A 23,102-nucleotide genomic window follows, 5' to 3' on the forward strand; every position below is an offset into this window, starting at 1 on the left:
CACTTGGAGACGAGAGTGGTGCACAGGACTTTGGAGGTGTTCCCGCCTCTGGTCAGGGTCGAATGGTACGAGTGTTGTTGGACATTGCGACGATGGTGGCTTAGATCCGTCACCAAGAAGGATCAAGAAGACATGCTGTGGCTCGGAAAGCTCAGCTGCTGTTTGCGTGGGCAGAGCTTCACCTCGAAGGGATCGCAGCCTCTCATGTAGCAAAAGTAGACAACATGCAGGCGGATTTCTTAGGCTGACAGCAACTAGATCCCAGGGAGTGGGAGCTGTCCCCGGAAGCCTGGAACCACATTTGTGCAAGATGGGGAGTCCCTCAGCTGAACCTCATTGTGACAGGGGCCAACTTGAAGATGGCGATGTCCTTTCGTGGATTGCAAACTGGCTAAAAGACAGGAAACAGAGAGTAGGATTAAATGGACAATTTTCTCAGTGGAAGGGAGTGGACAGTGGAGTGCCTCAGGGATCTGTATTGGGACCCTTTTCAATATATTTATAAATGATCTGGAAAGAAATATGACGAGTGAGATAATCAAATTTGCAGATGACACAAAATTGTTCAGAGTAGTTAAATCACAAGCAGATTGTGATAAATTGCAGGAAGACCTTGTGAGACTGGAAAATTGGGCATCCAAATGGCAGATGAAATTTAATGTGGATAAGTGCAAGGTGATGCATATAGGGAAAAATAACCCATGCTATAATTACACAATGTTGGGTTCCATATTAGATGCTACAACCCAAGAAAGAGATCTAGGCGTCATAGTGGATAACATATTGAAATCGTCAGTTCAGTGTGCTGCAGCAGTCAAAAAAGCAAACAGAATGTTGGGAATTATTAGAAAGGGAATGGTGAATAAAACGGAAAGTGTCATAATGCCTCTGTATCGCTCCATGGTGAGACCGCACCTTGAATACTGTGTACAATTCTGGTCACCGCATCTCAAAAAAGATATAATTGCAATGGAGAAGGTACAGAGAAGGGCTACCAAAATGATAAGGGGAATGGAACAGCTCCCCTATGAGGAAAGACTAAAGAGGTTAGGACTTTTCAGCTTGGAGAAGAGACAGCTGAGGGGGGATATAATAGAGATGTTTAAAATTATGAGAGGTCTGGAACGGGTAGATGTGAATCGGTTATTTACTCTTTCGGATAGTAGAAAGACTAGGAGGCACTCCATGAAGTTAGCATGGGGTACATTTAAAACTAATCGGAGAAAGTTCTTTTTTACTCAACGCACAATTAAACTCAGGAATTTGTTGCCAGAGGATGTGGTTAGTGCAGTTAGTATAGCTGTGTTTAAAAAAGGATTGGATGAGTTCTTGGAGGAGAAGTCCATTACCTGCTATTAAGTTCACTTAGAGAATAGCCACTGCCATTAGCAATGGTAACATGGAATAGACTTAGTTTTTGGGTACTTGCCAGGTTCTTATGGCCTGGATTGGCCACTGTTGGAAACAGGATGCTGGGCGTGATGGACCCTTGGTCTGACCCAGTATCGCATTTCTTATGTTTTTATGTTCTTATGTTCAATCTCAGAAGAGAAGTCGGTTCGGTGCTCTATGTGTCCTTGGCTGACAGGGATTCTTCTGTATGTGTTTTCTCCGTGGCCACTCATAGGGCGAGTGCTGCATCACATAGAAACACATCCGGGGTCAGTGGTTCTGGTCACGCCAGAGTGGCCACATTGCCCATGGTTCGCAGACTTAGTGCATCTGGCGATGGACGGTTCTCTTCAGCTGACTCATCTGCAGGGGTTACTGCGGCAGGTTCCCATATTTTCGGATCAGGAGGATCACTTCTGTCTCGCGGCTTGGCTTTTGAGAAGCAGCAACTGCGCATGAAAGGTTATTTGAAGCCAGTTATTTCTACCCTTCTTTGGGCTAGATGGCCTTATACTTCCATGGCTTATATTATTATTTATTTATTTATTTATTTAGCATTTTTATATACCGACGTTCTCGATACAAATATCAAATCAGGTCGGTTTACATAAAACAAAACAATCGCGGTGAGGCGTTACAATAAACTGAGTTTCAGAACATGAGAATAAATATTAAATAAACAACAGTGACTCATCAAATGACGAGAATCTATATAGTAAATAACATGTAATAAAATAGATAATGGTGTAAATAACTAACTTGAAATAAAATAAATAATAAATAGAATAGTATAAAATATATATGTAAAGACAACAGTAACTCGTTATGATACGTGAAACATGTAGAGAATAACTAAGAATAAATGATGTGTTAATTTGGGATATACAGGTATCAGGGACCAAAGTTTATGTGCCTGGTTATGAGTAATGCATGGGCTAAAGAATTAATGCATCCACAAGTGGAACAATCAAACAGGTGGGCTGTCAACGTGGATTCATGTGGAGATAACTAAAAATAAATGATGAGCTGAACAGTGACCAATGTTTATGAGTTTAGATATCAGTAATGCATGAGCTAAAGTATTAGTGCATCCACGCGGGAGGCTTTCCCTACAGGTGTGTTGTCCAGATGAGGTGGCTTTCACTACAAGTGAAACATGTAGAGAATAACTGAGAATAAATGATGTGTTAATTTGGGATATACAGGTATCAGGGACCAAAGTTTATGTGCCTGGTTATGAGTAATGCATGGGCTAAAGAATTAATGCATCCACAAGTGGAACAATCAAACAGGTGGGCTGTCAAATAACGTGGATTCATGTGGAGATAACTAAAAATAAATGATGAGCTGAACAGTGACCAATGTTTATGAGTTTAGATATCAGTAATGCATGAGCTAAAGTATTAGTGCATCCACGCGGGAGGCTTTCCCTACAGGTGTGTTGTAAGTGGGTTGTCCAGATGAGGTGGCTTTCACTACAAGTGGGTTGTAAGTGGGTTGTCCAGATGAGGTGTAATCGGGCCTTGAAGAGGTGTGGGCGGTCGTGGAACTTGAGGTGTGGTCATGGAACTTGTAGTGAACTAATTTTACTCTTTTGCTCTTTGGCCCGTGTCAGAGTGTTCCTGCGATTCTGGAAATGCTTGCCGGAAGAGCCATGTTTTTAAATTTTTCTTAAAAGTTATATGACAGGTTTCTTGGCGTAGATCCGGTGGTAATGAGTTCCAGAGGGGGGGCCCAGCTGAGGAAAGTGCTCGTTTAGATCGTGAAGTTTTGATCGGGGGAGCGTATAAGGAACCTTTGTAGTTGAATCTGATAGGTCTTTGTGATGTGTGAGGTCGGAGTTGCGAGTTTAGGTTTAGGTGTGCGGTGCCCGTAATATCCTTGTGGATCATTGATAATGTCTTGAATGTGATTCTGGCTTTTATGGGTAGCCAGTGCAGACTGTAGAGAATAGGTGTTATGTGGGCTCTTTTATTTGTGTTGGTGAGTAACCTCGCGGCAGCGTTCTGCACCATCTGTAAGGGTTTTGTAGCTGTGATCGGTAGACCTAACAGGAGCGAGTTGCAGTAGTCTAATTTGGATAGAATTATAGACTGCACTACTAGACGGAAGTCACTGAAGTGGAGGAGAGGTTTCAGATTTTTGAGTACTTGAAGTTTAAAATAACATTCTTTTGTTGTATTGGAGACGAAGGATTTAAGGTTGAATTGATTGTCGAGACGCACCCCTAAGTCTCTGACGGAAGGGGAGTGGTTAATGGATGATTTTGTGAATTGAGATGCGCTTTGGGAGTTGATGAGAGTATGGTTTTTTTCGTCAGGTGAGATGATGAGGATTTCTGTTTTATTTGAGTTGAGTATGAGGTTCAGGCTGGATAACAGAGTGTTGATGGATTGTAAGCAATTGTTCCAATGTGCCCATGTTTTTTGTAGTGATTCTGTGATGGGGAGGAGTATCTGAATTTCATCAGCGAAAATATAATGCTTTAGCTTAAGGTTGGAGAGTAGGTGGCAGAGTGGGAGCAGGTAGATATTAAAAAGGGTAGGGGAGAGAGATGATCCTTGTGGTACTCCTCGGATTGATTTAATGGGAGGTGATTCTTCGTTGTTGATCTTGACTTTATAGAATCTATTCTCCAGAAACGATTGAAACCAGCTATGAGCCTCTCCTTGAATTCCTATATCGGATAGCCGCTCGAGAAGGATGGCATGATTGACTGTGTCGAATGCGGCAGATAGGTCGAGAAGAGCAAGAAGGTATGGTTGGTTTTTTTCAAGATTGAGGAGTACGGTGTCAGATAACGATGCCAGTAGGGCTTCTGTGTTTTGCGATTTCCTAAAGCCGAACTGGAAAGGGGAGAGTATATTGTTCTCCTCTAGGTATTCAGACAGTTGCTTGTTGACGAATCTTTCCATCACTCTTGAGATAAGGGGAAGGTTGGCGATGGGGCGGAAGTTTGCGGGGTCAGCCGTGGAAAGGTTAGGTTTTTTTAATAAGGGTTTCAGAATGGCTATTTTGAGTTGATCTGGGACCTTTCCTTGAGTTAAAGAGCAGTTGATGATATCTGCTAGTGCTTTGGATATAGTGTTAGGAGTTGATAGTAGAAGGTTGGAGGGTATGGTATCCAGTGGATGCGATGAGGGTTTAAGCTTGTTGAGGATGGTTTCAATTTCCAGTGATGATGGGGTCTCGAACGATGATAGGCTGTATCCTTTATTATGTTGTGTGGTGCTGAGGGGTGTTGGTGTTGGCTGTTGAGTAGAGATTGGCTTAAGGAGATTGGTGATCTTTTTATCAAAGTAGATTGCTAGTTCCAAAGCTTTGTTGGCTGCTTGTTCGTCTGGGATGATAGGTGGAGAGGGTTTAGTTAAAGATGATACAAATGAGAATAAGGCTTTGGAGTCAAATGCGAAATTGTGGATTTTTTTTGCAAAGAAGTCTTTTTTGGCCTTGAGGATGGCTAGTCTGTATGAGTTGAGGTGGGATTTGTAGTTTAGGGTTGTGATGATGGAAGGGGACTTGCGCCAACTGTTTTCTTTTTTCCGAAGTTCTTGTTTAAGGATTTTGAGTGTTGGAGTGTACCATGGATGTCTGTTGGTTTGGGGTGATTTCAAGGATTTGGAGATGGAGGGGCAGGATAGGTCTGCGACCTCGTTTGTAATCTTGAGCCAGGAATTGATTGCTGAGGATGCGTCTGTGAGTTCCAGTCTGTCAAGTTCTTTAGAGAGCAGATTATTGAGACTGTCTATGGAGCAGGGTTTCCTGTATCGTATAGTGGTAGTTGGGTAGATGGGACGAGGCTGATCTTTGATATGAAGTTCGGCAGAGATGAGGTGGTGGTCAGACCATGGGACAGGGACGCATTTAGGGTTATTATTGAAAGTTATGCCGTTGTTGAGAAATATTAAGTCTAGGGTGTGTCCCGCTTTGTGCGTGGGGTCTTTGACAATTTGATTGAAGCCAAGGTGATTGAGTGCTGTGATAAGTATGTCGCAGTTATTGGTTGGACGAGCGCTGTTTACATGTATGTTAAAATCTCCCATCAATATAGCTGGTTTGTCCTGCTTGAAATGTTTTGTTGTGAATTCTATTAAAGGTGAGGGGTCTGTGGCTAAGGTTCCTGGTGGTGAGTAGACTAGGGCTATTTGTAGATGGTCCGATTTGAAAAAGGCAATTTCAGTGTTGTTTATAGTAGTAGATAGTTGAAGTGCGAGTCCAAGGCCCTTTTTTGTGGCTAGCAGGATCCCTCCACCCCTTTTTTTTTTGATTCTGGGGATTGAATGAAAGTCGTAGAGGTGATTGGGGAGTTGGTTTAAAAGAACTGTGTCTGTGGGTTTGAGCCATGTTTCCGTAATGGCGCAGATATCCGGGCTGTTGTCTGTCAGGTGGTCGTTGAGGAGGTGGAGTTTTTTGGTGATAGATTGGGCGTTAAATAGAGTGAGCGTGAATAGTGTTAATCCTAGCATTTGAGATATGGGGGAGATCATAATTGGAATCAATCTCTGTTGTCGGAGACCTAGAATCCTGGGTTTGTTAGATGTGAGTTTGGGAGTGTAAGGTATTGTAGGTATAGGGATAGGGTGCATGATGAGGTGCTTGTGTGATGGGTTGTGTCCTTAGAGCTTGGAAAGACTTTGAGTCCTGGTGTGGACAGCAGCATGTGGATTCTCTGCTAGCTTCTATTCCGCAGATTTTGTCCTTTTTGCAGCACGGTCTGACCAAGGGCCTGGCTTATAGTTCGCTCCGAGTCCAGGTTTCGATTCTGGGTTGTCTCAGGGGCAAGGTACGGGGCAGGCCTTTGGCGTCTCATCCAGATGTTCATTTCCTCAAGGGAGTGAAGGATTTGAAGCCTCCGGTTTGCAAGTTCTGTCCGGACTGGAATCTTAACTTGGTCCTGCGGGTTCTCTGTGAGCATCCCTTTGAGCCTTTAGGTCGTGCCTCCTTGAAGGATCTTATGCTAAAGACGATGTTTCTGGTCACAATCTGCTCGGCCAGACGTATTTTAGAGATTTAAGCTCTTTCTTACTGTGACTCCTTCTTATGTATTTCCACCGACAAGGTGTCTGAGTACAGTGCCTTCCTTTTTCCATGTGAATCAAACTGTGGAGTTGCCAGGGTTTCCAGAATGGTCTAGGGACCCAGCAATGGATAGAGATCTTCACCTTTTGGATGTTTGACATGCACTCTTGCGGTACTTGAAAGTCACCAATTCTTTCCGAAGTTCGGACCATCTTTTTGTTTTGTTCGGTGGAGTGAAGAAAAGGGGGAAGCATCGAAGGTTACTTTGGCCTGATGGTTGAAAGAGGCTATTTCGGCAGCCTATATTTCTATGGGTCATGTGGTCCCAAATGGCCTTAAAGTGCATTCTTGGGCCGAGTGTCAGTTAGTATCTCTGCAGGAGAATAATAGGGCCACAGTGTGGTCCTCCCTGCATACTTTCACCAGGCATTACTGTTTGGGTGAAAGTGTATTGAGAGCGGGTCTTTCGGGTTCCCGCCTGGTCTAGGGTTGCTTTGGTGCACCCCACTGGTCTGGACTGATCAGCAGGGCCGGCGGAAGCACTAGGCGAACTAGGCGGTCGCCTAGGGCGCCAGCTTCCCGGGGGCGGCACTGCCCCGGTAAAATTAAGAGAGCCGCGCTCAGCCGCTGCCCCGGTAAAATGAAAAGAGCTGCATTAAGCCGCCGCCCCCCCCCCCGATAAAAATAAAAGAGCCGCTGCCGGCAGCCCGCCCCAAAAGACCCATCTGATCTCCCCCAGCGGTTCGCGTGCTCCCGGTCTCTCCCGCTGCTCTTTCTTCCCTGCTGCCGTTGCTGCCGGGCTATCAGCACGTTCAAGCCCAGCGGGAACGGCAGCGGTGCAAAAAAAAAAAAGCTGTGGCATCCGCGGCTGGCCTTTTCTTCCTCCTGCCCCCCCCTGACCCGGAACAGGAAGTGGTGCGCGGGAAGGAGAAAGAGCGGTGCCGAATGAAAAAAATAGCGGCGACAGCAACATCGGCCCCCGAACAATTGAAGCAGCCGGTAATCGGGAAAGGAGACAGCAGCACGAGCCTCCCGCGGCCGATGGGATTCTTCCTTTTTGGCCTGCGGGGGCTGGAGGAGGAGGCTATTGCAGCTACCATTTGTGCTGGGGGGGAGGAAGTGAGTGAGAGAAAGAAAGAGAAGCAGCCAGCCTGCCTGTGTGTGATTGAGAGAATGTGTGTGTGATTGAGAGAAACTGGTCAGAGAGCTGATGTATGTGTGTATGTGAGAGACAATGAAAGTGACTGCTCAAGGAGATGACTGATGTGTGAGAGTGTGAGACAGTCAGGGATGTGACTGATGTGTGTGTGTGTGAAAGAGAGAAAAAGCATGGAAGTGAGAACTCTGGGTATATGAGAAAGCATGGGAGTAAGAAGCCAGGTGTTGTGGGGGTGTATGTGAAAGAAAGCATTGGAGTGAGAAGCCTGATTATGTGAGAGAGAGCATGGGAGTGGGAAGCCTGTGTGTGTGTGCATGTATGAGAGAGAGACTGGTTGGTAAGGTGACGGTGTGACTGGTGTGTATGTGAATGTGAGAGAGAGAGAATGTGATTCAGGGAATGAGAAGCCTGTGCACCTGGAGAGCGAGCATGGAAATGAGAGAGAGACTGGTGTATGTGTGTGTGTGTGTAACAGAGAGAAAGTGATTATGGGAATGAGAAGTCTGTGCATGTGAAGAGAGTGAGCATGGGAGTGAGAACCTGGGTGTGTGTGAGACACAGCATGGGAGGGAGAAGCCTGTATATGTAAGACAGAACAGGTGACTGGTGTGTGTTTGTGTGTATGTGAGAGAGAGAAAGAAAGTGATTATGGGAATGAGAAGCCTGTGCATGTGAAGAGTGAGCATGGGAGTGAGAAAGCTGGGAGTGTGTGAGATACAGCATGGGAGTGAGAAGCCTGTATATCTGAAAGAGAACATGGGAGTGGGAAGCCTGTGTGTGTGTATGCATGAGAGAGATCAGGTGACTGGTGTGTGTGTTTGTGTATGTGTGTGAGAGAAAGAAAGTGATTATGGGAATGAGAAGCCTGTGCATGTGGAGAGAACAAGCATGGGAGTGAGAGACTGGTGAGTGTGTGTGAGAAAGAGAAAGTGATTATGAGAGTGAGAAGCCCGTATATGTAAGTGGAACACGGGAGTGGGAAGCCTGTGTGTGTGTGTATGGCATGAGAGAAACTGTTCAGGAAGGTGACTGGTGTGTGTGTCAAAGACTGTTTGGGAGATGATTGGTGTGTGAGAGACAGAAACTGGTCATGGGGGCATGACTGGTATGGTGTGTGTGTGTGTGAGAGACATGGGCCTTAAGGAAGAGGACCATGAGTATAGAGCTTAGCCACTACTGCTGCTTCTGGTGTGTGCTACGGCCTGCATGGAAGAGGAGTAGGAGAGCTGCTGGAGGGGGTAAGTGAAGGTGGCTTTTTAAGTTTATTTTTCTTGATTGACTGCCATTTTAATTATTTAATATTATGTGATGTGTCTGCTTTTTTTGTTTGAGCAACAAGTATAGCTTTGGTTTATGTTTATTTTATTTATTTATTTATAAAAGAGTTTCTATACCGTCGATAAGACAAATCATCTCAATGGTTTACATGGCATAAAAATGTCAAATAAGTGTTCTGTTATAAATACAGACTTCATTATTTTCATTAATGCACAATGTAAGTTAGTTAGGCGGGGGGCGGCATAGCTGACGTTTCGCCTAGGGCGCCTAATACCCTTGCACCGGCCCTGCTGATCAGGGTATGTTCAGAAAAGGAAATGTGGTTCTTACCTGCTAATTATTCTTCCTGTAATACCACAGATCAGTCCAGAGACCTGCCCCAGTGTTGAGGCCAAAAGACGGATCTTCCTGGTACTCAGTTGTGCGGTTTTGCATTGCCCTTACCGGTTGCAACATTTAAGTTGTTTTAGTTAAGCCGTTGTCAGGACATTGTGGGCCTTGTAGTTTTTTGTAAATTCTCCAGTTCAGGGAATTCCAACCCCGGGTTTTTTACAGTTTGCCCGGGGAGAAGGGGAATAGTATATAATCTTGGCTTGGGTACAGGTCATTACTGAGGGACTGCAGGTGGCATGCTCGGTTATGTAGCAGTGCCTCAAAGTTTTCTTCTCTGCTTCCATCTGCTGGTAGGGATGCATAAACCCACTGGTCTGGACTGATCTGTGGTATTATCCCCTTCCCAGTTCCATCTCCCTGTTAATATGTATCTTCCAAGCTTAAACGTTCGAATGTAAACCGGTATGATGTCCCCCACTAATACCGGTATATAAAAGTCTTTAAATAAATAAAATAAATAAATATTATAGGAACGAAAATTAGCACGTAAGATCTAATTTTCCTATCTATCTGCTGTTTGGGATTCTACCATGTACTAATGACCTGATTGGCCACTTTGGAAACAGGATATTGGATTTGAAGGACCAGTATGGTAATTCTTATGTTCTTAGTATCCACCCTCAGGCTGTCGCTGGAAAAAGAAGGGCTTTGCCTAAGACCTTGTAACTTATCTTGGTTACAACAGAATAAAGCACCCAGCATGTGCTGACCATTTTCTGCCAGCAGAAAAGAGGTAATGGGTTATCCCTTTACAGTTTCCAGGATTTATGAGAAACTGGTAAGCAAAGTTCACTTTACTTATATTTGTTTATGTGCTAGGGAAAAAAACATTTGTTTGCTACTTTTAAATTGAAGACCTGGGAAAACATAAGATTATAGGAAGAAAAAAAAGCCTTCATATTTTGAAGGAAGGGAAATATCCAGAGCAAATACGGAAAGTTCTAAATCTATACTATAGCAATACATACATATATATATATATATAGTAAATGGGAAGATTTAATACTTTTTAAGTAGAGTGGTTGTATACATTTTAAATAAAATCCTTTTGATAATATACAGGATAGTATGTGTGTTTCTATTTTATTGAATAATCTATATATGGAAACATTTGTTAGTTATATTTATTGCTATTCTTAATTTACTGTATATACATAGATACATACATATATATATATACATACACTTTATATATGTACACTGTGTATATGCACACACATACATACACACTTTCTTAAATCTGATATGAGATAGCCAACCCAGCATTACATACTTCCTTCTGTGCAGTAATTCAATAACTTAGTGAAATGGAGCTGTGGAGCTGCAACAGCAGCTAAGGTTCTCCATTTATGTTATGATTCCACCAGGAAACTTATGAGTGACCTCAGTAACATTTTGCAAGTGAACTGCTATCAAGTTTCCATCAGGACTCAGAGGGCAGTTCCTTCCGGAAATATCTTACATGTTTTGCTGTTACCAGTGATTGGTTTACATTTGGGTTGCACTAGAGACAGACTGTCTTTCATTTGATCTGCCCAGGATGGAAGATCTGCAGTGGTAAGACTTTGTACTCAGAGTTGAGCCTGGCTTGTATAGTCTATAAAAGACTGTTTAGACAACATTCACAAATTCATCACCAAGTCTAGTTTAAATCTGCCTCATGCTGGTTGTTTCTTTTGTGTTTATTTTAGTACTGCTACTACTTAACATTTCTATAGCTTTACTCAACATACGCAGCATTGTACAAATAACACATAAGATACAGCCCCTGCTTAATAGAGCTTACAGTCTAATCAAGACAAACATACAGGGCAAAAGAGACTTGGATAGTTGATAACTTGCCTGCCCAGCATCACATAGATAGGATTTTAGATAGTGCTGGGGAGGAGCTGGCTGTCTTAGTACATATGGGTACCAACAACATAGAAAAGTGCAGGAGGGAGATTCAGGAAGCCAAATTTAGGATTTTAGGTAGAAGGTTGAAATCTAGATCCTCCAGGGTATTATTTTCATAAATGCTTCTCATTCCATGTGCAGGACCCCAGAGGCAGGCAGAGCTCCAGTGTCTCAATGTGTGGATGAGATGATGATGCAGGGAAGAGGATTTTAGATTTGTTAGGTCATCATTTTGTGAAAGGGGGAACCTTTTCCGAAAGGATGAGCACTACCTTAACCAGAGTGGAACCAGGCTGCTGGCACTAACCTTTAAAAAGGAGATATAGCACAACTTAAAACTAGATGATGGGAGAAAGCTGACAATCACTCAGAACCACATGGTTTGGAATGATGTATCTTTGAAGGATACTAATGAACAGGGATATTAGGGCATCCCAGTAGAGAGGTTGCAATAAATGCTAAAGTGGACCAGGTGTTTTTAAGTAAAGAGCAGAAAGATTCCAAATTACCTCTGTCAACTGATAATCAGGTTGTTAAAACAAAAAAAAACCCAACATACTTTGAAATATCTGTATACAAATGCTAGAAGTCTAAAAATTAAGATGGGAGAGTTAGAGTGTATAGCACTGATTGAAGAGGTAGATATAATTGGTATCTCATAGACCCTGGTGAAAGGAGGATAATCAGTGTGATACTATGATACCAGGGTACAAGTGATGTCAAACTGATAGGATGGATCAGCTTGGTGGAGGTGCAGCACTGTATATTAAAGAGAACTTTTGAGTCACCAGGATAAAAGTTTTGCAGGAAACAAAATGCAATGTTGAATCTTTATGGATAGAAATTGTTAAGGAAGGACAGAGAGGACAGAAAAAGGGGATGAGTAGCTGTTTATGTCAAAAACAATTTCCAAGCAACTGAAATGCAAGGGACATGGAATAGGAAAGACACATTCGGGCCGATACAGTACAGTGTGCTCTGATGGAGCGCACTGTTAACCTGCCATTGGATGCGCATTTTCCCTTACCCCTTATTCAGTAAGGGGCGGAAAACGCGCGTCCACTCCGCCGAACCTAATAGGGCCCTCAACATGCAAATGCATGTTGAGGGCCCTATTAGGTAGGGCGGAGTGAATACCCATTTAGGTATTCACTCGCGATTCAGTACGTAAAATGTGCAGCCAAGCTGCACATTTTACTTTCAGAAATTAGCGCCTACCCAAAGGTAGATGCTAATTTCTTCGGGCACCGGGAAAGTGCACAGAAAAGCAGTAAAAACTGCTTTTCTGTGCACCCTCCGATTTAATATCATAGCGATATTAAGTCGGAGGTCCCGAAAGGTAAAAAGAAAAAAAAATGTTGAAGTCGGCCGGCGGCTGTCGGGTCAAAAACTGGATGCTCAATTTTTGCCGGCATCTGTTTCCGAGCCCGTGGCTGTCAGCGGGCTCGAGAAACCGACGCCCGGCAAAATTGAGCGTCGGCTGTCAAACCCGCTGACAGCCGCCGCTCCGGGCCAAAAGGAGGCGCTAGGGACACGCTAGTGTCTCTAGCGCCTCCTTTGCCCATTTCTACCGCCGTGCCTAATTTAAATACTGAATCACGCGCACAGGCCACTGGCCTGTGCGCGCGCTGGGAGAGCAGGCCCTTCGCCCACTCTTTACTGAATTGGCCCGATTATGGGCTGTCCCTTAAAAAAGAAGATGGTGCTTCCATTTACACTGGTGTGGTCTACAGGCCTCTTGTCACAAAGTGTGAGCCCTTGGCTGTGGCATGATTGACACAGCCTAGCAGGCGAACCCACTAGGCCCATGCCGACAGCAGATGGACATGCTCTACGGCAGCAGTTCTCAACTGGTGTGTCGCGACACACCAGTGTGTCACCAAGCACCAGCTGGTGTATCGCGGCTCCCAGTGTCCCACAGACCCAGTTATACTTCCCTTTACCTTTTACCTGCCCTCATGGGCCAATTGGAAGCCTCCTCTTTTCTTCTTGCCCCCACGGGCTAATCAGATGCCTCTTCACTTCTTCCTGCCAGTGGGAGGAGGAAGCCGCTGATTGGCCAGTGGGGCAGGAAGACGGAGGGCATCTCACAGCCCGGGGGTGGAGTGGTTTGAAGGGGGCTGGGAGGAGTGGCAGTGAAGAAGCCTGACCCTGTGGCCACCATGGGCTGGAAGTGCTGAAATTAAACACAGCGGCGAGCCACCAAAAAAAGAGGCCAACCACGCCAGGATTTCCCACTTCTAAAGCGGCAGGGAACCGCGATAAGAGTAGGGATTCCCCAAAGCGGCAGTGAGACGCAAACATGAGGAGGCCGGTTGCTCCGGGGATTTCCCCCCCCCCCCCCCCCCCACGGATCCAACAGTGAATGCGGCAAAGCCACGATTAAAGTAAAAGTGGGCACTCAGCCATGCTGATTACAGATGGGGCAATTGGAGCTCCCAGCGGCCGTAAAAGCAGGCAGATGGGCCGTGGGAGCCTAGGAATATCCCGACAGCCAGTAGAAGGGCTTGAGTGCTGTGGCATATTTTTCTAAAATAAATGTTTGCTGCTTCAGTGTGGCTGAGAAGGCAGCGGCAGCACTGGGAAATCTGCCACTGTGAAATTAAAGGGGAACACAGCACTGGGGCTCTAAGCAGAATGTGTGTGAGACAGACTGGGCAGGGAGGTGATTGGGGTGTGTGTGAGAGACAGACGGCAGGGAGGTGACTGGGAAAGGAGGTGACGGTGTGTGTGAGAGACAGATTGGGAAGGGAGGTGAGTGAGACAGACGGAGCAGGGAGGTGACGGGTGAGTGTGAGAGGGTCTGGGCAGGGAGATGACTGGGGTGTGTGTGAGAGACACAGATTGGGCAGGGAGGTGACTGGGGTGAGTGTGAGAGACAGACTGGGCAGGGAGGTGACTGGGTTGTGTGTGAGAGACAGAGTCTGGGCAGGGAGGTGACTGGGGTGAGTTGGAGAGACAGCCGGCAGGGAGGTGACGGGTGAGTGTGAGAGACAGACTGGGCAGGGAGGTGACTGAGTTGTGTGTGAGAGACAGAGTCTGGGCAGGGAGGTGACTGGGGTGAGTTGGAGAGACAGCCGGCAGGGAGGTGACTGGTGAGTGTGAGAGACAGACTAGGCAGGGAGGAGACTGGTGTCTTGGTGTGAGACAGAGACTGGTCGTAGGGTTTAATTGGGGAGTGTGTGTGTGAGTGACTTGTGGGGACAGAGCTTCAGCAACCGCTGCTGCTCCTGGTATGTGCTTTCAAGGGAAAGGAGTAGGAGAGTTGCTGGAGACGGTAAGTAAAGGTGGCATTTTAAGTTTATTTTTCTTGATTGACTGCCATTTTAATTATTTATTTATTTTTATTTATTTAATTCTTTTATATACCGACCTTCATGACTGGTGTCATATCAAATCGGTTTACAAGGAACTAGGGGTAAACAATCTTATCAACCGTTTAAACAGTAAAAACATTCAGAGGAGGCAAAAGTTACATTAACAATTGAGTATTATGTGATGTGTCTGCTGTTTTGAAATATTTATTGACATTTGGACAATTTTAATCATTTTTATGAGTTTTAATTGTTTGACCTTATTCTGTTCATCAGCTGTTTTGAAACATTTATTAATACAGTTTTACAGTTATTTCTGTGTGGGGATCTGCAGCAGCTTAGCTTGTTCTGTTTTCCTAATAGGAGGTGAATTAGTGTTTAGGACTTGATTTAATATTTGTAGTGTTGCCTTTTCATAGATAGGGTTGTTATGTGTTCCATAATGCAGGTGTAACTTTGTGCAGATTAGTTTCTGTGCATTATTGCAGATCCTGGGATTGTGTTAGGTGCTATATTTCTCTTTCCATTTCTCCAGGTTTGCACTACATGCAGAGTGGCTTTTTTTGGTTTTCCATTCCAGTTTGTCTCCATATTTATAATTTGTCGTCTTTCTGTACTTGGTGAAGGTCGGTTCTGTGTGTGTGACCGAGGTAAGGTATTTTACTAGCATGTAGGCAATTGATCAATCTTATTTGTTGTGTTTTCTCAATAGGATATGCATTAGTGGTAAATTATTACCTTTTCATAAGGAGGGCTATTGAGCCTGGTAGTAAAGGGAATTTGTTTTGCTTTTACTGAGATGTCATCAGAACCAGAATATCTTGTTTTTGCATGGTGAGTTCTATGGGTAATGCCCTAGTTCTGCTCTGCATCCATTGTTGGAGGTCAAGGGGGTTCCCGTGGATGTAGAGTGTATGTTTACATATAGCCCCGAGATGGTCACATGTTCAGTGTGTCACGCATGTGAGAACTATCTGTCAGGTGTGTCCCGGCTGAAAAAAGGTTGAGAACCACTGCTCTACGGGGCTGGGGCTGGGCTTCAGTATACCAGCCCCATTCCCTGCAGGTTGAGCCTGGAGGGCTTAGGCAATGGTCCTGTGGAGAGAGCAGTCAGGTGGAGTCCGGAAGCAGACCAATCTCTGGCAGGCTGCAGACAAGTGGCGTCAAAGTCCAGGCAGCAGTCAGGGCAGGCAGATGGTAAGCATAGTCAAGGCAAAGGCAGAGATCAGAACCAGAAGTCCGAAGATGAACAAGACAAAAACAAACAGGGGAAGGACAAGATAGGATATGCGATAGGGAACCAGACAGGGAGACTAGGACTGGAGTGAGAGAGGGGTATGGATTGGAACAGACAGGAACTGAAGCAACACATGCTGCATAGCAAGGCAGGAGACCCGTTCTGAGGCATCCATTGCTCTGTGAGGCAGTCTTAAATAGACTGATCCTGCTGATGTGATCAAATGGCACCGCAGCTGGGTTCCTGCTATGAAGCCTTTATGAGCGCACATAGAGAGGGTCCTAAGGAGGAGCAGCATGGCAGTATCTCAGCCACATCAAGAGCATGAGATTGCAGTATTGGTGAGTGTGGCCGGTTGTGGAACCATTCCGCAGCTGGCCAAATGTTACAGTCCGTCCCCCCCCCCCCCACACACACACACACACTTTTAAGTTCCCTCCCCAAGCCCCTGGGTTTGGCTTATGGGGAAATTGCCGATGGAAGTCTCTGGTTAGACGAGGGACTTGAACATTGGACGTAGGTTCCCATGTGTTTTCCTGTGGGCCAAAGCCCTTCCAGCTTACCTCTGTTGATCTTGGAGTTGAGGATGTCCTTTACCTCATACTCTGTGTCTTCTTCAATGTTTGCATTGATTGGCTTGGGAATAGATGCTGTTGGCCATGACAGAAGCAAAGGCTTAAGTAAACACACATGGAATGTGTTGTGGATTTTGAGTGATGGAGGCAACTTTAGTTGGTAACAGACTGGGTTCTGTTGGCTAATGATAGGGAACAGACCAATAAAACGTGGTGCAAATTTGATGGAAAGCATCCTCAAGCAAAGTTTGAGGATGTTCAACCATACCATGTCATCCGGATTAAAGTAGAGAGCTGGGTAGTGTGTCTTATCAACTTGTTATTTATATTTCCCTGTGGCCAGGGTGAGGAGCTGATAGATCTTTTGCCACTGTTCTTTTAGATTCTGGCTGTTGCGAGCACAGGAGAGTGTGGTTGCTTGCTTGAGAGAGTGAGCCCTTGGGCCACGGCACAACCCCAGGGCAACACTCCAGGGTATGCATCGTGGGTAGGAGAAGCGTATCCGAACACAGGCTGGACAGGCTTGGAGATTTGGAACATTCGGACCTCTGCTGCACCTGTATGCACAGGAATGAGACCGAGCAACGCAATGCTGGTCTCTGGGGTAGCCCTCCGCCCACTCAAAAGCCCTTTCGGACCTGCCGCTTGGGAATGGCTGGTGCGTCAGGACAGAAGGAGGTCAAGGACGGAAGATGATTCTGGAACGAGGACACGACAAAGGCACTGGAGACAAGGAACTAGATGAAGACTCAAATGCTGGTTTGAGTTCAGGTACAGATTAAGAACATAAGAACATAAGAAAATGCCATACTGGGTCAGACCAAGGGTCCATCAAGCCCAGCATCCTGTTTCCAACAGTGGCCAATTCAGGCCATAAGAACCTGGCAAGTACCCAAAAACTAAGTCTATTCCATGTAACCATTGCTAATGGCAGTGGCTATTCTCTAAGTGAACTTAATAGTAGGTAATGGACTTCTCCTCCAAGAACTTATCCAATCCTTTTTTAAACACAGCTATACTAACTGCACTAACCACATCCTCTGGCAACAAATTCCAGAGTTTAATTGTGCGTTGATTCAGGATTTAGACTGAAGCTCAGGTTCAGGATTCAGACTCAGGAGTGGATAGAACCCTGCGCCGCAGTGTGCCCTACACAGCCTGTGGGCTGGTCACGGACCACGCCGAATGTGAAGCAGACTCCAGGCTTGGAACATGATGATGACTTGCACCGGAAACATGACGAAGGTTCAGGAGAGTCCTGTCCCACTACGTGCCTTTCAGAACCTGAAGGCTCTGGGCTTGACTCTTGGACATGGATGGATGCTGGAACAAGGCATTCTGAAGACCAGGAACAGGATTCAGGAACTCAGAACCAGGGGCAGGACCCCAGCGTTTAAGAATAAGGGCCTTCTAGAGACTTGATCAGTGGACTTGGATGCAGGCTTTGTGCCACTTGGTGCCCTACACAACCCATGGGCTGGTTGCAGACCTCGACGGTGGCATTCCTGGAGGAGTGGACGAGGAGAAGACTTGGAAACGGGATAAGGAGAAGAACTGGAAGCATGATGAGGAGACAAAGACTGGAACATCAGGATGCCAGAACACGCTGAAAATACAGGTACCGTGGAGAGATCAGGTACATGGAACAAGAAACAATAAAGAGCTCCTGCAAAGGCAGAGAACAAAGAGACCTTGAAGAAGCAAGCCATGGAACTCCGAAGACTCCTGGAATGAAGGCTGGAGCAGGACAACGCCTTGCAAAGGCAACGAAGAGCTCTTTTATAGGGAAAGCAGGCTGACATCATCGGGGAGGGCTGTGGGGCTTTTCCCACCGCAGGCCCTTTAAATCTTGAAGAGAGGCTTGCGCACACGCCTAGGAGCGCTGAAGCAGGAGCAGCATGACAGCTGTGTCCAGCCACAAAGAGAAGTCAGAGTTCGCAGCATCCCCGGCTACATGGATGATGGAGATGGCATTCCATCCACAAAGAGCAGCGGCACAGTGGCAGCAAGCCACTCAGTGCGAGCCGTGTCAGAAGGTCAGCAGTGATTTGAGGGGAGAGTGAGCCGCTCACAGGCCTGTCCTGTGGCAGCATTCACACTGGCCCATTGCATCGGCTGTGGGGCAGGGTACTGCCAGAGGGATTGGCAGGGATACTTGCGGGTGTCTGCTATGTACAATCTTGATTTGAGCAAATGCATCTTTTTTTTGTTTTGACTCTCTTCTTAGTGAGAGAGGCAAGTGGTGCCAAGATGGAGTATCCATGTATAAATTGCCAAAAATAGTTTGAGAGCCTAGGAACCTTTGCTTAGCCTTGAAGCCCATAGGCTGAGGCCAATCCTGGATAGCCTTCAAATTTTCAGGGTCCATTCAAAGACCGAAGTGGGAGATAATATAATCCAGGAATGGTAGCTCCTCTTACTCTAACGTGCATTTTTCTATCTTGATGTAAAGATGATTCTCACAGAGTCTCTGGAGTACCTGTTTGACATGCTGCATGTGTTGAGCCAGACAGCGGGATTAAATGAGAATGTCATCTAGGTAGACAAGGACATGGGGAGTAAAGAGGGTCTTGGAAAATTTCATCAACCATGTTCTGAAACACCGATGGTGCATTACAGAGACCAAATGGCATTACTAAATATTCATAATGGCCATCCCGAGGGTTGAATGCCTTCTTCCACTCATCTCCTTTGTGAATGCAGATGAGGTTATAAGCACTTCTGAGATCCAATTTAGAAAGATCTTGATGTTAGGTGAAGTGGTTCCTTGGGCTGTAGTGTAGCAGGCTACAGCAGGTGGACATTCCCCCGAGGTGGGACTAACTGGAGCTTCGCCTTTACCAACCATCTCCCCCGCAGGTTGAGCCTTTGGGATCTGACGGCTGGCAAGTCTTAGGTGGGTCCCTGGGGTCATCAAAGAAGCAAAACTCAAAGTCCAAATGAGTCGGGACTGGCAGCAGACATAAAACCAGTGGGCAGGCCAAGGATTGAGGCGGGCAGCAAACAGCATAATCCGGGGAACAGGCACAGGGTTGAGGCAGGCGGCAAGCAGCATATGACGGGTCCAAGTAATGGATCAGGTCCAAGCAGTAATCCATAGATGTCCAAGCCAGGTAAGCACGCCAAGGACAGAAGAGTCTAACAGATAGACAGTGAGACAAGACAAGCAAGACAACGACAAGCATCCTCTTGGTCCAAAATCACTAAAAAAAATAGCAGACCTAACCTGCCCTTTAACCACTAAAGTCCACCAAGCAAACAAAGACAACAGAAAACCTTGGTATACCCCTGATCTAAAAAACATCAAGCGAGAACTCAGACACAGAGAACTCGTATGGTGAAAAAACCCATCATCAATAAACCTGACGGCATTCAAATCTCTTATGCACCAATACAGGATCTCCATCCTCCGCACAAAGAAGGATTTCTTTTCTCAGAAAATACACCACTTCATTTTCGACCCGAGAGCTCTATTTTCTCTTGTCTCATCCCTCACCAAATCATCCCCTCCAACCATTCCGGATGAGCAAGCGGCAAACAAAGCCGCTGAACTAGCTACATTCTTCAAGGAAAAAATCTCAAACCTTATTGCGCCGCTTAAGGATAAGAAAGACCTTACTCCTACACCCCTCATCACAACCTCTATAAACCTGACTTCAAACATGGAAACCTTCGAGCCTACCTCCTCCTTAGAGGTCGAAAACGTACTGAAGAAGATCAAACCAGCTTCACACCCATGGGACACGATCCCCTCCAACCTTCTCATCGCCATCCCTGAAGCTATCGTGAAACCTATTGTAGAGATCATTAACTGCTCCCTATCACAAGGCCAAGTCCCTGACCCCTTTAAGCTTGCTATTCTAAAACCTCTTCTGAAAAAACCAAATCTATCTCCAGACAACCCAGCCAATTTCCGCCCTATAGCAGACCTTCCGTTCATCTCCAAAATCTTGGAAAGAATAGTAAATAAACAACTCTCGGAATTCTTGGACTACAACAAAATCCTCTCTCCGTCACAGTTCGGCTTCCGCAAATCCCAAAATACAGAATCCCTCCTAATTTCTTTAACAGACTCCATTCTTCTAAATCTCGACAAAAAACAACCATGTCTTCTAATTCTCCTCGACCTGTCAGCGGCATTTGACACAGTGAACCACTCTATACTCATAGATCGACTATCGGACATCAGCATCAAAGGTACCGCCCTCTGCTGGTTCAGATCGTTCCTTCAAAACAGATTCTATAAGTTTAAAATCAACAATAAAGAGTCACACCCCATCAGCTCTACCTTGGGAGTCCCACAAGGATCCTCATTATCTCCAACTCTTTTCAACATATACTTGCTCCCGCTTTGCCAGCTCCTTTCCAAACTAAATCTAACTCATTACTTATACGCAGATGACGTCCAAATTCTCATACCGATTACCGACTCGCTAGATAAAGCACTGGATTTCTGGAACACCTGCCTTCAATCCATAAACAACCTTCTTACAAGCCTCAGTTTGATTCTGAATACTAACAAGACAGAGCTTCTCCTCGTCACCCAAGATGGAAATGATCTAGAGACCAACACACACCCCTCAATTCAACCAGTTTTCTCCCCACAAGTCAGAAACCTAGGAGTCATCATGGATAACAATCTGAACCTCAAAAGTTTCATCAATAACACCACAAAGGATTGCTTTTTTAAACTTCAAGTCTTAAAACGATTGAGACCCCTCCTCCACTTCCAGGACTACCGCACAGTTCTCCAGGCAATCATTTTTTCAAAAATCGATTACTGCAATTCACTCCTCCTCGGCCTCCCTTCCAACACCATCAAACCTTTTCAGATGCTGCAGAATGCAACGGCAAGAATTCTGACCAAGACCAACAGAAGAGACCATATTACTCTCATCCTGCGGAATCTCCACTGGCTCCCAATCCAATTCAGAATTTTATACAAAACTCTAACGATCATTCACAAAGCCATTCACAACATCACACCACTGGAACTCAAGATCCCACTTCGGCCATGAATACCCTCTAGACCGGTGAGATCAACGTATAGAGACACCCTCCATGCCCCCCTCATCAAAACATCAATAAGAAAGAGAGCGCTTTCCACATCTGGACCAACTCAATGGAACTCTCTCCCGCCAGATCTCCGGCTCGAAAGATACACGATTACATTTAAAAAAAGACTCAAAACCTGGCTGTTCACCCAAGCCTTCTCTTGCTCAGACGAACAGTAGAGTCTTTTTATACTTCAGAATCAGTTATGCTACTCGCCACTAGAACAACATCTCTAGCTTTCTGTTCTTTATGCAGACGATCTCTTCCAGTTATCCCCATGTTAAACCATGTTACTTGATCCAAGTTTGCTCATCCTTGTTCTAATGTAATGCATTCTTTTGCACAGGTTTTTGTTATGATGTAAACTGAAGTGATTTGTAACTTGTTACAAGAATATCGGTATATAAGAGTCCTAAATAAATAAATAAATAAATGACGAGAGACACAATGGCTAGGCAGGGCAAGGGAGGAACAAGAAATAGGCACAGAAAAGATACAAGCAAGGAAGGGAGAGAACAACCAAAAAGGAGCAAGACACAAACTAGCACCACATACTGAGCAGAAAATCGCTCAGTGGACCTGTTGCCAAGGTATCTGGAGGGTATCCGAGACATCCTTAATTGGAGGAAGTTGACTGACATCATCCAAGGGCTCCACGGAGAACTAGCCCGCATAGCCCCTTTAAGAATCTGAATGTGCTGTGCATGTGCGCATGCCTGGGAGGGCCAGGATTATGGCAGTGGGCTACGCCATTCTCAGCTTGTTCAGTTGTTGGCAGCTTCTCTGCCACACAAAGAAGGCAAAGGGGGCGAGAGTGAGTGCAGCAGCTCACGGAGCACTCCCGTGAGCCATGAATCATGACAGTACTTCCCTTCCAAAGCCCACTCTCCAGTCTTCTGACCTGGATTTCTTGGGGAACTGTTGGTGAATGTTGGGTGCCTTGGAGGTTGGTGACCGACTCCCAGGATTTTCTTCTGGGCTGTATTGAAGTTTATTTTTTACTTTTTTTGATTCTAGAATCTCTGCTATCTTGTACTGAGTATCTTCTTCAAGTAGAATGGCAGGGGATCATCATGGCAGCCTCAAAGGCCAGGACAGGCTCACGGGTTTCAGGAGGGATACATGAAATACATCATGGATCCGAAGTGTGAACAGTAACTTGAATTTATAAGCTACATTCCCTACCTGTCATAGTGCAGTAAAGGGTCCCATGAAGCAAGCAGCAAACTTAAGGGATGGCATGGGTAACCTTGGGATGCAAGTGCTTAGCCATACTAATTCTCCCATTCGAAGTTCTGGCGCCAGATGTTTTTTTATGTCTGTCTGTACTTTGGACCGGGCAGCGGCTTGTTCTAGGAGTTGATGCATTGACTACCAAAGATTATGTAACTCCTGGCCCTTGAGATTGGCAGTGGGGTAAGGTACAGAAACCACCAAGGTATAGGTATTTAAGGATGATGTCCATAAACCAAACAGAAGGGAAGAAATCCTGTCACTTGATTGACATTGTTATTATGACAGGCCTCCGTCCAGGGAAGTAGTGAAGCAAGAAACCTGTGAGGGAGTCGGTTGGACCATTAGATGACGGAGGGGTTAAAGGGGCTCTTAGGGAAGATAAGGCCATTGCAGAAAGACTAAATTAATTCTTTGCTTTTGTGTTTACTAATGAGGATGTTGGGGAGATACCAGTTCCGGAGATGGTTTTAAAGGGTGATGAGTCAGACGAACTGAACCAAATCACTGTGAACCTGGAAGATGTAGTAGGCCAGATTGACAAACTAAAG

General features: G+C 45.4%; 1 protein-coding gene across 2 annotated transcripts in view; it reads left to right on the top strand.

Annotated features, from left to right (window-relative positions):
- Positions 1–9,886: 9,886 nt before the first annotated feature.
- Positions 9,887–23,102, top strand: part of LOC115098819 — a 44,209-nt gene continuing 30,993 nt past the window's right edge. The window contains exons 1-2 of one of the 2 annotated variants that reach the window (XR_003858769.1): positions 9,887–10,019; positions 10,609–10,782. The gene's annotated coding sequence lies outside the window, so the exon portion shown is untranslated. Of the gene's footprint in view, positions 10,020–10,608; positions 10,783–23,102 lie in introns of those variants that run through there. The other variant, XM_029616226.1, reaches the window with a different exon arrangement.

This window comes from Rhinatrema bivittatum, chromosome 1, assembly GCF_901001135.1.
Source record: "Rhinatrema bivittatum chromosome 1, aRhiBiv1.1, whole genome shotgun sequence".
NCBI lineage: Eukaryota > Metazoa > Chordata > Amphibia > Gymnophiona > Rhinatrematidae > Rhinatrema > Rhinatrema bivittatum.